Here is a 10789-nt window from a genome sequence, read left to right on the forward strand (position 1 = left end):
CGCTGCCTGAAAGGGGGCAGTGAGGTGAGAGGAAGCGAATTTCACCTTTCTAATAGCATTTTTAACATCTGTTCCTCACACAGCTAACTGTGGCTCTGTGTGCAGTCTGTGGTAGGGTGACTAATAAAAATGACTCTAGTTACCGGATTAAATTTCAGCCTTCTGAAACAGTGGATCAATATCTTGATGTTTAGAGTAACAAGTCGTTTAGAAGTTGAGTAATGGCCTAGCAGTCTTGAGATGGGAAAAAGCTAAGAAAAAGCCTGTACTTTTACTATATAGCTGCTTCCTCTGGTTGGTAAATTGTGGAAGAAGTTAGAGCTCAGGGGAAAATGGGCTGCCCTACAGTGCATGGGAGCTCAAGCGGAGGAGCGGGCACTGGCTTTACCTTGTGATGGGGGCAGGAATTTTCCACAGGGTTTAAAAGGACAAAGTCAGTGCCAATCTTTCAACTCCATTGATCGGTGAGCATGAAGCATCTTCTGAAAGACTAGATAAAGTACTAGATATAGTCCTAAAGTACTTTCCCGTGTAGGAGAGTGTCTTTCTTGCAGCTGCAGGAGCTCGCAGCTTCACGGGGGCAGTGTGGGCAGTGCTGGTGTGCCGATGTGCCCTGTGTGTGCCATGTGTGTGCTGTGTGTGTGCCGTGTGGTGCCCTGCCAGCAGAGCCAGGTGAATGCTCAGCCCTTGCCGTGGGAAGCAGCACATCTAACACAGCGGCCAGAAACTGCTCCAGTAGCCAGGGGACAGGAGCGTGGCTTCTGAGTGCTTCCTACAGCTGGGTGAGATGTTATTCCTTGATAAAAATAGAATTTTTAACCAGCAGTCTTGGAAAGCACTTTATACCACACCATTAGGCTCGCAGGGCAATAAAAACATTTCTTTGCCTGTCCAAATGTAAAAAGGAAAAAAAGAAAATCAATCTCTCTGGAGCCAGTTGTTATTTAATGTTCTTACTTTAGCAACGTGGCTCAGTCTGTCATGGGTGAAGTCAGCTTTTTGTGGTGCTTGTTCCAGGAGCGAACAAAGGCATTTATCTCCGAATTGCTTTCACATAAAGCCATCCTGACACAGGACCGTGGCCGGGGGAGCTGGGGGAGCTGGGGGAGCTGCTCTGCTGAGGCCTGGGGTGCTTGGGTGCCTGGGCCTCCTGGTGCCACCAGGCCGCAGGGTGGGAGGGCAGCAGCTCCTCCATTTGGTGCCTTTCCCTCAATGAGGTTTTATTTTAGAATAAAACCAAGTGCTCTGTGAGCAGGACTGGCAGCACCTGATGATTAGGGCTCATGGGCAGCAATGGCAGGTTTCCAGGGTCAGCCCAGGCCCTCGTGGGGATGGCGGGGTGGGTGAGTGGCTGTTGTGCCCTTGGAAGCGTCTCAGCTGCCTCCCAGAGCCACCACCAGAGCTGAAGGGAAACTGAGGAAAAAGGAGATGACCTTACAGGTGGATCATAGAATCATACAATCATGAAGAGGGGCATAAATCATATAATCATTAAGGCAGACCCTGGTGTCCCAGGCCAGCAGGGAAGGAGCCACTGGGTACAGCTTGGGTTTGAGTGCCCATCCCACAGCCCTCACTCAGTTACGAGCCCAGGGAAGCAGAAAGGATGTGATTTGGGCAGGACCTTTCCCTGGGTGGGCTGCCCTGGGATGCACACTGGGTGAGGTAGGTGAGCAGTGGGAACAGCCCCCAGGCTATCTGCCTGCCTTGGCGATGCAAAATGCATGGGGCTGCCTCTGCAAACTGCTCTGAGATGGCTTAAACACACGTCCAGTTGGCTTGCAGGCACTGAGTTTCATGCATGTGCAAGAAATCTAAAACCTTAATCACATTTTTTTCTGTGCTCTCACAATAAATTTGTCAACACAGGACATGGAACAGCTGCAAAATGTGGTGTGGTGAAACGGGGAACAGAGCTCCTTGTGAGCATACCTGTAGTGGGAGCTCGTTGCATCTCTCTTACTTGGTGCATCTCTTGGGGATTATTTTGCTATTGGCTTTGTCCCTAGATAATATTTATTATTCTGGTCAGAACCAGCTGAAAGGCGTAAGCAGAATGCAGCCTGCTTCTGAACCCCTGGCTGTTCAGAATGCCTGCTCCTCTGCGCGCCAGCCTGCAGCTTGGCTTCCTGTCCTGACACTTACAGCCTTCTGAACTCCACTGCTGGAGCCTTGGTGTGACAGAGCCTCAGGAAGGACAGCAGGGCACACACTGCATCCGGGGAATCTGCACGGGGAGGTCTGAAGACAGCACCAGGAGCTGCCGTGCTCGGTGCAGCCTCTTGCAGGGCTGCGAACACCCAGCACAAGTCCTCCCCGTGCCAGGGACACCAAGTGCAGCTGGAGCAGTGAGGATGCTCGTGTCCAGCCCACCCGCAGCTGGCACCAGTGTCCCCATGCCCCGTGCTCCAGCAGGAGCCCTGCCCAGCTCCATCAAGTCGTCCCAAGCCAGAGGGCTTGCAGCTGGCTCTTGTGAGTCACCTCCTTGAGCACACTGCAGCCTCTTTAAGCAGTCTGCGGTGGCAGCGTGAGCTGGTTTGTGAAGTATTTTAATAGCAGGATGGCTTGGCAAACCTTCTGTGCTGCTCCGCTAATGACACAGTGCCAGACTGCAAAAATGCCGCAAAAATGCAGTGAAATCAATAGAGTAAGACAAAAGAGCAATCAATGCTTTATATTTACTTAATTAAATACTATCTGATGCTCAACCTCTAAATCTTTTGGACTAGATTAGGTTTAATATCTAATTATCAGCCACGTGAATGGTATTGATTTAAAATCATGATGTTTAAGTGATCTGTTTTTCAGATATATTTAAAAAAAATGATTAAAGCTTTCATTCTTGCATGTAGGATGGGCACTGGAGAAATTTTCAGGAAAACAAACAACTGTTTGGACTGAGTGTTATAAAGCTGGAGAATTTTGCTAAGATGAGTTTCTTTTGCAGCCTCTCTTGTAGTACTCCGATGCGTTTTTTCCCCTTAGTTTAATAAAGGCACTGCTGGAGCATGAGGAATACTGATGAGCACATGTCCAATGTGACAGGTAAGGTAGGTCCTCTGAGCCCCAGGTCTCTGCTGATGGCTAGGCACTTGCTAAAGAAGCTGCAAGCCTTAAAAGCTATATACTATCAGCCCTGTAATATCAGCTACAGTGCTTTTTTCCTGTCTCCCCCTGCCAGATATTGAAGGAACTTGAGCTGTGAGGCTGGTGCAGACAGAGCCAGCTGGCTCTTAGTCCTCCCTTTAAAAGTCAGCTTTCAATGGCCGTTAGAGCAAATTGAGAAGATGTGTGTAATGGCTTTGGCAGGGCTCGATGCAGAAAGAAGGCTGGATAGTGTATGAACAATGGGAGGTAAGTTTGTGGACTTCTGTCTTTGCAAACCCCATGAACGCCCCTTTCCACTTTGCAGAGAGAGGGGCTTTAAAGTTGGAAATTGTTAGAATACAGCTGCCTTTGCCATGCTATTATTTAACAACTTTAGCATCTAATACGTGTGTTGTCCTCAGTTCTCCGTGCTGCTCACTGTGGGGCATTGTAGGGATGTACTGGTAGGTATTTTCCATGTTTTGGAAGTCCTTAATGCCAATTTTTGTCTAAGACTATAGGTGCTCTTCTCAGGATGGCTTTCCACGGGCGCTACCATTGCCAAGCAAAGTCAGAAAAATTGTTTTTCCCTCTCAAGGGCAGCTGGGAATATTCTGAAATCCAGCTTTTCTTTCTCAGAATGATTCAAATATTTGCCCATGATGCAGCTTCTAATGATGAGCTCTGTATTTGGCACCTTTTGTTGTCCTCTGTTTTCCTTTTCTTTTTACAGGATGCCCACATTTTTGTATTTCTTTGCCTGAAGCCTGGGCAGAGCTTAGTGATGTTTGTATTCTGTATGTAATTATTTTACTGCAAGCGTTGCACAGAACTCCAAGAAGTCTTCTGTGTTGAAAGACAACTTCTGTAAAGTATTAGATACATAAAATTTGCCAGACTTGGAAACTTTTTTGTCCAGAGTCTGTTAATTTAGCTGGTATGTAAGGGAATGTGTTTTTTTTGGATGCTCTTATTGAATGAGCACATCCCAGGCACTGGAGTTTGGGATCAGGGTGCAGGTCAGGCTGGAAAGGGGACTGGAATTTATTTTTTCCTTCTCAAAAGGAAGAAAAAAGATCTGGTAAGAGTTGTGTGTGCTACCCCTGACAGATACCTTTCTGCATGCTGGTCGGAACAGAATACAGAAACAGGAATAGGAGTTACACTGAGACCAGTCGCTAATAACCTTTTTTTCACACCTTCCACACTGCTTGGGATTTCTTCCAGGATCTGGCCAGGAGGATGTAATCCTGCTGACATAGCTCCAGGCTTAAAATGAAATCAGTTAAGGATTTCATGATCTTCCTTTCTTTCCATCAAGTTATTCTGAAAGCATGGAAGGAGGAAATTGAAGTGGTTGGATTTTTCAGCTGTTCCTCTCCTGTTATGCGTTTGTTGAAAGGAATCAGTGTTTTGCTTCTTGCACTCATGCAGAAAATATTGCCAGAGGTATCTGCTGTTTTACTACAGAGCTGGTAGGAACTGAGGAGTGCTAAGCTCAGCCTGTGCCTATCCTTTATCTTGCACAATGATCCCGAAGCATGATAAATGCCAAGAGAAGAAATTAAACATAAATTGAATTTTTTTGGGGGGTCTTATTATTTATGAGCAAATAAGGGAATAACTTCTAATAAGTAATATGATAAGATGCCTACGATGGTTAAGCACCATCCAGGTGAAGTGCTGTGCTCTCCTACAACCACCAATGTGTGTCCCACGAGCCTGATGCTTCAGATTCCCCGGTCCCAAAGAAACCTCACCCTCCTGCAGTAATGTATCCAAGCACCTGGGCAGGGAGTTTTGTTTGCAGTGGCTTTGGTGTAAGTTCTGCCCCCCCGGGACACATTGCTCAGCGTCCATGGGGTTGTTTTGACCTGTGTGTGACAGCCTGTCTTGCACAAGCATTTCTCAAGCTCCTGTCTGTTGGGGCTGTGCACAGCAGGGGTGCTGGTGTGCGTGGGGAGCCCAGCGTGGGGCTGTTAGATGTGGGTGCTTTCTTTTTAGGCAATTTTGTGACTCCATCTGGATACATATTTCCATATCATCGGCTGTTTGAATATGCAAATAGCTATATTGGGAGTGTGAGAGAGGGCTGAGAGAAATGCAAAACTGGGGTACTCCAGCAAGAAATGTTTTGAGGTCAGCCTGATGCTGAAATCGACTTTCAGTGGAGTCCGGAATGCATTCAGCATGTCAGTGGTGCTCTGAGATGTACTGGAAAGGAGGGCTGTGGGAAACAGGCTTTTGCTGTGGCTCTTCTTGCCTAGCAGGTTATTAAATTTTCGAGCCACTGTTTTGTTGTGAAATAGCTGTATTGGAAAGCACTCGAATGCTAGCACATTAATGCAGCAAATGGAACTGAAGGATAACTGTAATTAAAGCATTAGGATACAAAGAGCCTTTCAAGACATTCCAGATGTATCCAGCCCTTGGAAATCAGAGAATTTGGTTGCATTTAACAGCCTTTGTTGAGCTTGCTGGCCACCCAGATCTGGTTTTGGCAGGTCCATGCAAAAACCTTTCAGTGGCTTGTTGCTGCACATGGGGTCGAAACTGGGACTAGTTTCACCCCCAGCAGCTGGCTGATGGCCTGAGCACTGGGCTGCAGTTCGAGGTGACTCTCCTCTAATTGCAAGGCACGGAAAAGCCCCATTTTCTGTGTCTATCCTGCCCCTTGCTGCAGGAGTGCTTGTGCTGCTGGTGACAGTGATGTTGTCTGAGTAGCACCTCCTTGCCCACACCTGCCCTGCTTCCCAGACGAGAAGCAATTTATTCTCCTTTCCACCCAGTTCACTGTCTCTTCTGAGAAGAACTTGTCAGTCAGGTGTAATTGCACTAAATTACATGCAGCAGATCGGTGCGGAAGCACTGTCAGAGGGCCCTGGTCCGGACGAGCTGTTGGTGCAGCACCAGGCCAGGAGAGCCAGCGTCAGGGGAACTGGCCCCATGTCTCTTGCAGGCTTTTCACTATTTTCATTTTTTTTAGGTGTGCTGCATAGCTTTTCTTTTATTTGTCAGTTACTTTAGCTTTCCAGTCAGTAGAAATAATACGAAGCTTAGTGGGAAAGATGTTAAATTCCTAGCTGATCTATGCAGCTAGCTAACAAGCTAAGCAGGCTGAATCCCACAGAAAGGTGGGCCATGAGCTGCAGTCCCTTCCACACGCTCGGTTTAAGCCTCTTTCTGCAAATAACACTTTGAGGCACCTTGCCTTGCTGTGGCCTTGTGCACCCTGGTGTCATGGGCTCCACACAGAGCCCAGGTCCCTCTGCCTCTCAGGAACACCTTACAAATCCCCCAGTGCTGCATTTTAACTGCTCCATTGAGCACTGCAAACTCAAACTGATCAGTGGGCTGGGAAGTTGCAGGTGAAATCTGCAGGGCTCAGGCTGCTGCATGTGGCTGGCAATCCATGGCCACCCCTGCTGGGAGGGTTTTCATGGCCTGTGTATGAAGGAGTGAGGGAAATATGTAAGAGGAGGCAGGCTGGCTGCACGTGCTCCCACCTGGGGCAAGAAGTCTGGTCTCTAAGTGATCCCTGTACCTCAGTGCTTTGTGGTTTTGAAAAAAAAAATAAATAAAAAATAAGGGATCTGGTGAAAAGACACCAGAAGAGAACACTTCACTGTACCCACGCATATGACTGGATACAAAGCCATAAAGAGAAAACATCTGTTCCTTCCTGACCCCTTGCACAACTTGTGTTGTTTTGGTAGGGATGATACATACACCAGGGGGACGCTTGGCCTATGGACTCCTCTACCCTGAGCAGCGCTGGGTGTTCAGGTGCTATTTTGCACTAAAAATATTCATCTTCCATAAGCATAGGGAACACTAATCCCATACAAGGATTACACTTCTGAGGATAATATTTTACAGCATCCATAAGCTCAGATGCATGGTGGGTTATCACTCATCTCTGCTTCAGAAGAAAAGAAGGGCACAAAGCCGATCCCTCACTGAATTACCGTTTTCTAAATGCATCTTACAAAAGTCCTTCCCTTTGTTACAGACAGGGCAGGAGTTTCATGGTACTGTAAAAGCAAGCTTCTGACCATTTCATTGGTTTTGGAACTTTTATTGGCTTTTTCACTGTTACTTTAAAGTCATTTTTGTTAACATTTGGTAGTGGTCAGGGCACAGAAGCTGTGCTGTCTGTCTGACCAGGCAAATCCCACCTTGCTGCTGCTTTTTCCTGGCTAGACCAGTGCGGGAGCACCCAGGGTGCAAATCTTTGGGGTTCGAATACACCAAACTCCCTTTCTGCGACCACACACCTTGCAGTATCTCTCTGGTTGGCACCTGCTGTCAGCTGGCCGTGTGCCTGGCTAAATCCGCAGTGCGCTCCGTACAGGTGTTACTCCGATGGCACGGAGCTGCTGGGATTGTGGGCACGGAGCTGGGCAGTGTGGCTGCGGGGGCTGAAGGAGAGGAATCCATCTGTCCGGGTTTGTGCTGCTCCTGGTGTTGGCCCAAGGTCATTTCTTGCTCTGCACTGGTGTTACTGAAACTTTCTCATGAGTTTTTTGTGAGTTTTGCAGTAAGAGGTGCTGGGACAAGGGATGTGCCCAAGCAGCAGGGTGAGGTGACCGTGGGGCACTGCGGCTTTCCTGCACGTGGAGAAAGTGGGGACCAAAGGGCAAGAAACCTGGGAGCACTGAGGGCAAGGAGCGACCCACTGTCATGCAGTGATTTAATTCCTGTCCCCAGTGGAGCAGGGCTGCACCAGCGTGATGCTGTGCCAGCACTAATTAGCCAGGTTAATCCCCTGCATTAAATTCAGCTGTGCTAATTATTCTGGGTCCCGTGCTGCAGCCATGCTGCTGCCAGTTTCTGACCCCGTTTGCTCCCCCGTGGGCCCCAGCAGCACTGCATCGGGCATGGGGCTGCCCCATGGGAACTGGCTGGCTCTGGTTGCATTGCCATGGGCAGTGAGCAAGAGGCAATTTAATTTTTATTTCTTTTATTTGTTCCCTCAAGATTCCACCCAGCTGGCTTTGTTGCAGGTGGGCAATGGTTTCACCCAAAGCAGAAACTGGAATGCAAAAAGCAAATGCATCTCATACTCTGGAGACGGGCTCACTGGGGACCAGCACGCAAGGAGCTGCGGCCAGAACAGCCGCTCTCAGGGCTGACAGGCTTAAAAATAACCCGTAAAAACCCACTACCTGTGGGTAGTGCAGAATAAATGTGGCAAAAGGGTTTTTAATATGCACTAGCACCCACCAGCACAGATGCTGATGTTACAATGGTTAAGCAATATTAACTTGTAATCTCGTAATTTTAGGTTCATTGCCTCGCAGCGTGCAAAACCCACACCTGCCAGAAACGCATTTAAAGGGAAATCGTAGCATGGGTCCCATTTCAGCTTATTAAGGCAGTGAGTACTAATTATGTTTTTTTGTTTGTTTGTTTTGTGTGTGTGTGTTTTTTTTTTTTATTATTATTATTTTTTAAATGGATTTCTAAACAAAAGCTTTTTATTTATTTATTTTGCAAAGAAATTGCAACCTGCTGTTGAAGGAAGCAGAGCTCAGGTAGTGCTTCTGCTATCCCAAATGGGCAGGCTGTACAGCTGCCCCCACTCTGCCTGGTCCTGCTGCTTGCCCCGAGCCCTGGCACACCTCATGCTCATTTACTAAAGATCAGCAGCACCTGAGCTGTGCGGGGATCAGAGCTCACCTCTCTGCAAGACGTGTGTGCAGTGTTTTTCTAAGAAATGATCTCTAGAGGAGCTGCTAGCCGTAGCACTGGCTTTTCTCAATTGGCTTTGTAAATTTAGGACATGCTTAGAAATATTTTACACACAGAGGTAACCAGCTCCAATAGAGGAAGGAACCCATAGCTCAGAGAGAAGTACAAAAATTAGGAAGATGATCAAATAAAACATCAGGCATGGAGCTATAAGCATTAAATATTAACGTGAAAACTCCAGGACTGCAGCTTAGGATTTGCAAACACTTACGTGCTCGAGGAACTTTAAAAATTAAATTGATGAAACTTTAATATTTAAGCGCTATGTTTAAAATTTAACTGGTGCATTTCGGCAGAGCGGCGAGGTCGACGCTGGCAGGGGGACCCCCTCGGCGTGCCGCAAGGTGCTGCTGCTGCCCCCAGAGCCCCCAGCAGCACGGGCAGTGGGCTGGAGATGTTGGGGCTGGACTTCAAAGTCTGTGTGGGTCCTGTGCATGTTTGTTTTGTTGGCCTCTCATGCAGCACTGGCCTCTGGGATGAAAATGGGCTTGGGAATAAAAACAGGCTTGCCTTAAGGTTTTAACGCACATGTTAAGACTATGGAAGACCTTTCTGCAAAGCCAGGGAAATCAGTACATGATACTTTCAGTATTTTCTGTTAAAACACAGCAAAATAAATATGCTTTTCATCCCTCTTTAATAATTTTCCAAAAAAACCGTGAAGGCTACAGGAAGACCTAGTTGGGGGAAAAAAAAATCCTTTAAGACTGAATGAAAATTTTTACTGGTGGATGGATGCATTCACCTGAGTACCAGTTTTGTTTTGTAAATGGGGGAATCTCTGGGCTCAGCACCTCTGGGACTCGTTCCTGGTGCTCGCAGAGCTGCTCCATGCCCCACATGCACAGCACCAGGGCCAGGCAAGGGGCAGCACCCTGCACCACCCTGATGGGGGATGTACATGGCCTGGGGCCCTGCCTGCTCCCTGGCAGGTGTGATGTGGAAGAAATATCCTTTAACACGGTACTGGCAGTGCATCCCTTCCACTTGTTACTTTTGATGCTACCTCCAATGGCACTGTGCTCTTTAAAGCTTTTTAAAATGTATTTATTTTTATTTTATTTAGTAAAGAAAAGCTTGGTTAGACAGAACACCTTAAATATCTCTTCTTTCAGCTGTGGTGTTTGTTCTGATGTGCCACTACTGCTGTGCTGAGCGGCTGTTTTTATCTCAGTAGGATAAATCCTAAATAAGTAATTTCCTTGTGAGAAGAGAGACTGCACTTACGCTGCGAGGGGGCTGCACGGAGTTGCTCAAGTCCTGCCCAAACCTCCCTGCTGGGGAGAGCAGCGCTTGGCACTCAGGGCACAGACCTGGAAATGTAAAACCCAGGCACAAAATTTAGAGCTTGGGAAAACTGGGTATTAATAACGGTCAGCCTCATGTATGCTGATTTCCATACAAAGAGCTGCAATTTTATGGCCAGAGGCAAGCTAGTGCTCATTTTGCACCTCTGCTTGGCACAGGGAGCCTCACCCAGCCCTCAGCTCCTTCAGGAGCCAGCTGCTCTGCTGGCAGGGCCGTGTTTTTGGGGCAGGTAATGGTGACTAAAGACAGAAGGCAAGGCAGAGCTGTGCCAGAGATCCTCTCAGAGATCCACCAGCCCTGACACCACATCGCCAGCAAGAGCATCCTGTGTGTTTTTATGGGGCTTTGATTATCAGTGAGCAGCAAACGATAACACCGATGGTAACAACAGGTTATACACTGCTCCTATGGGGAGCTTTACAGCTGTGTTTTGGGAAGGACAAAAGAGATTTTCCACGTGCTCACCTGTTAAAGGGTGTTAACACTCTGTTCTCCTCAGGTCCAACCCCAGCCTCTGCTGTACCCAAATTGCTTACCTGGGAAGGAATCAGGGACAGGTGATTTATTTGGGTATTGACATTCAGACAGCGAGCGGGTGTTTTTAATTTGATATTTGTATACAAAGAAGGACACACATGAG

At 47.6% G+C, this 10789-nt stretch overlaps 1 long non-coding RNA gene across 1 annotated transcript; it reads left to right on the forward strand.

The window, feature by feature from the left end:
• Positions 1-3292: 3292 nt before the first annotated feature.
• On the forward strand, positions 3293-10125 carry LOC311438906. The gene is made up of 4 exons (XR_014694424.1): positions 3293-3354; positions 7442-7564; positions 8375-8467; positions 9957-10125. It is a non-coding gene; the product is annotated as an uncharacterized lncRNA (long non-coding RNA).
• The last annotated feature ends 664 nt before the right edge of the window (positions 10126-10789 follow it).

This window comes from Aythya ferina, assembly GCF_964211825.1.
Source record: "Aythya ferina genome assembly, chromosome: 6".
NCBI classification, from domain to species: Eukaryota; Metazoa; Chordata; class Aves; order Anseriformes; family Anatidae; genus Aythya; species Aythya ferina.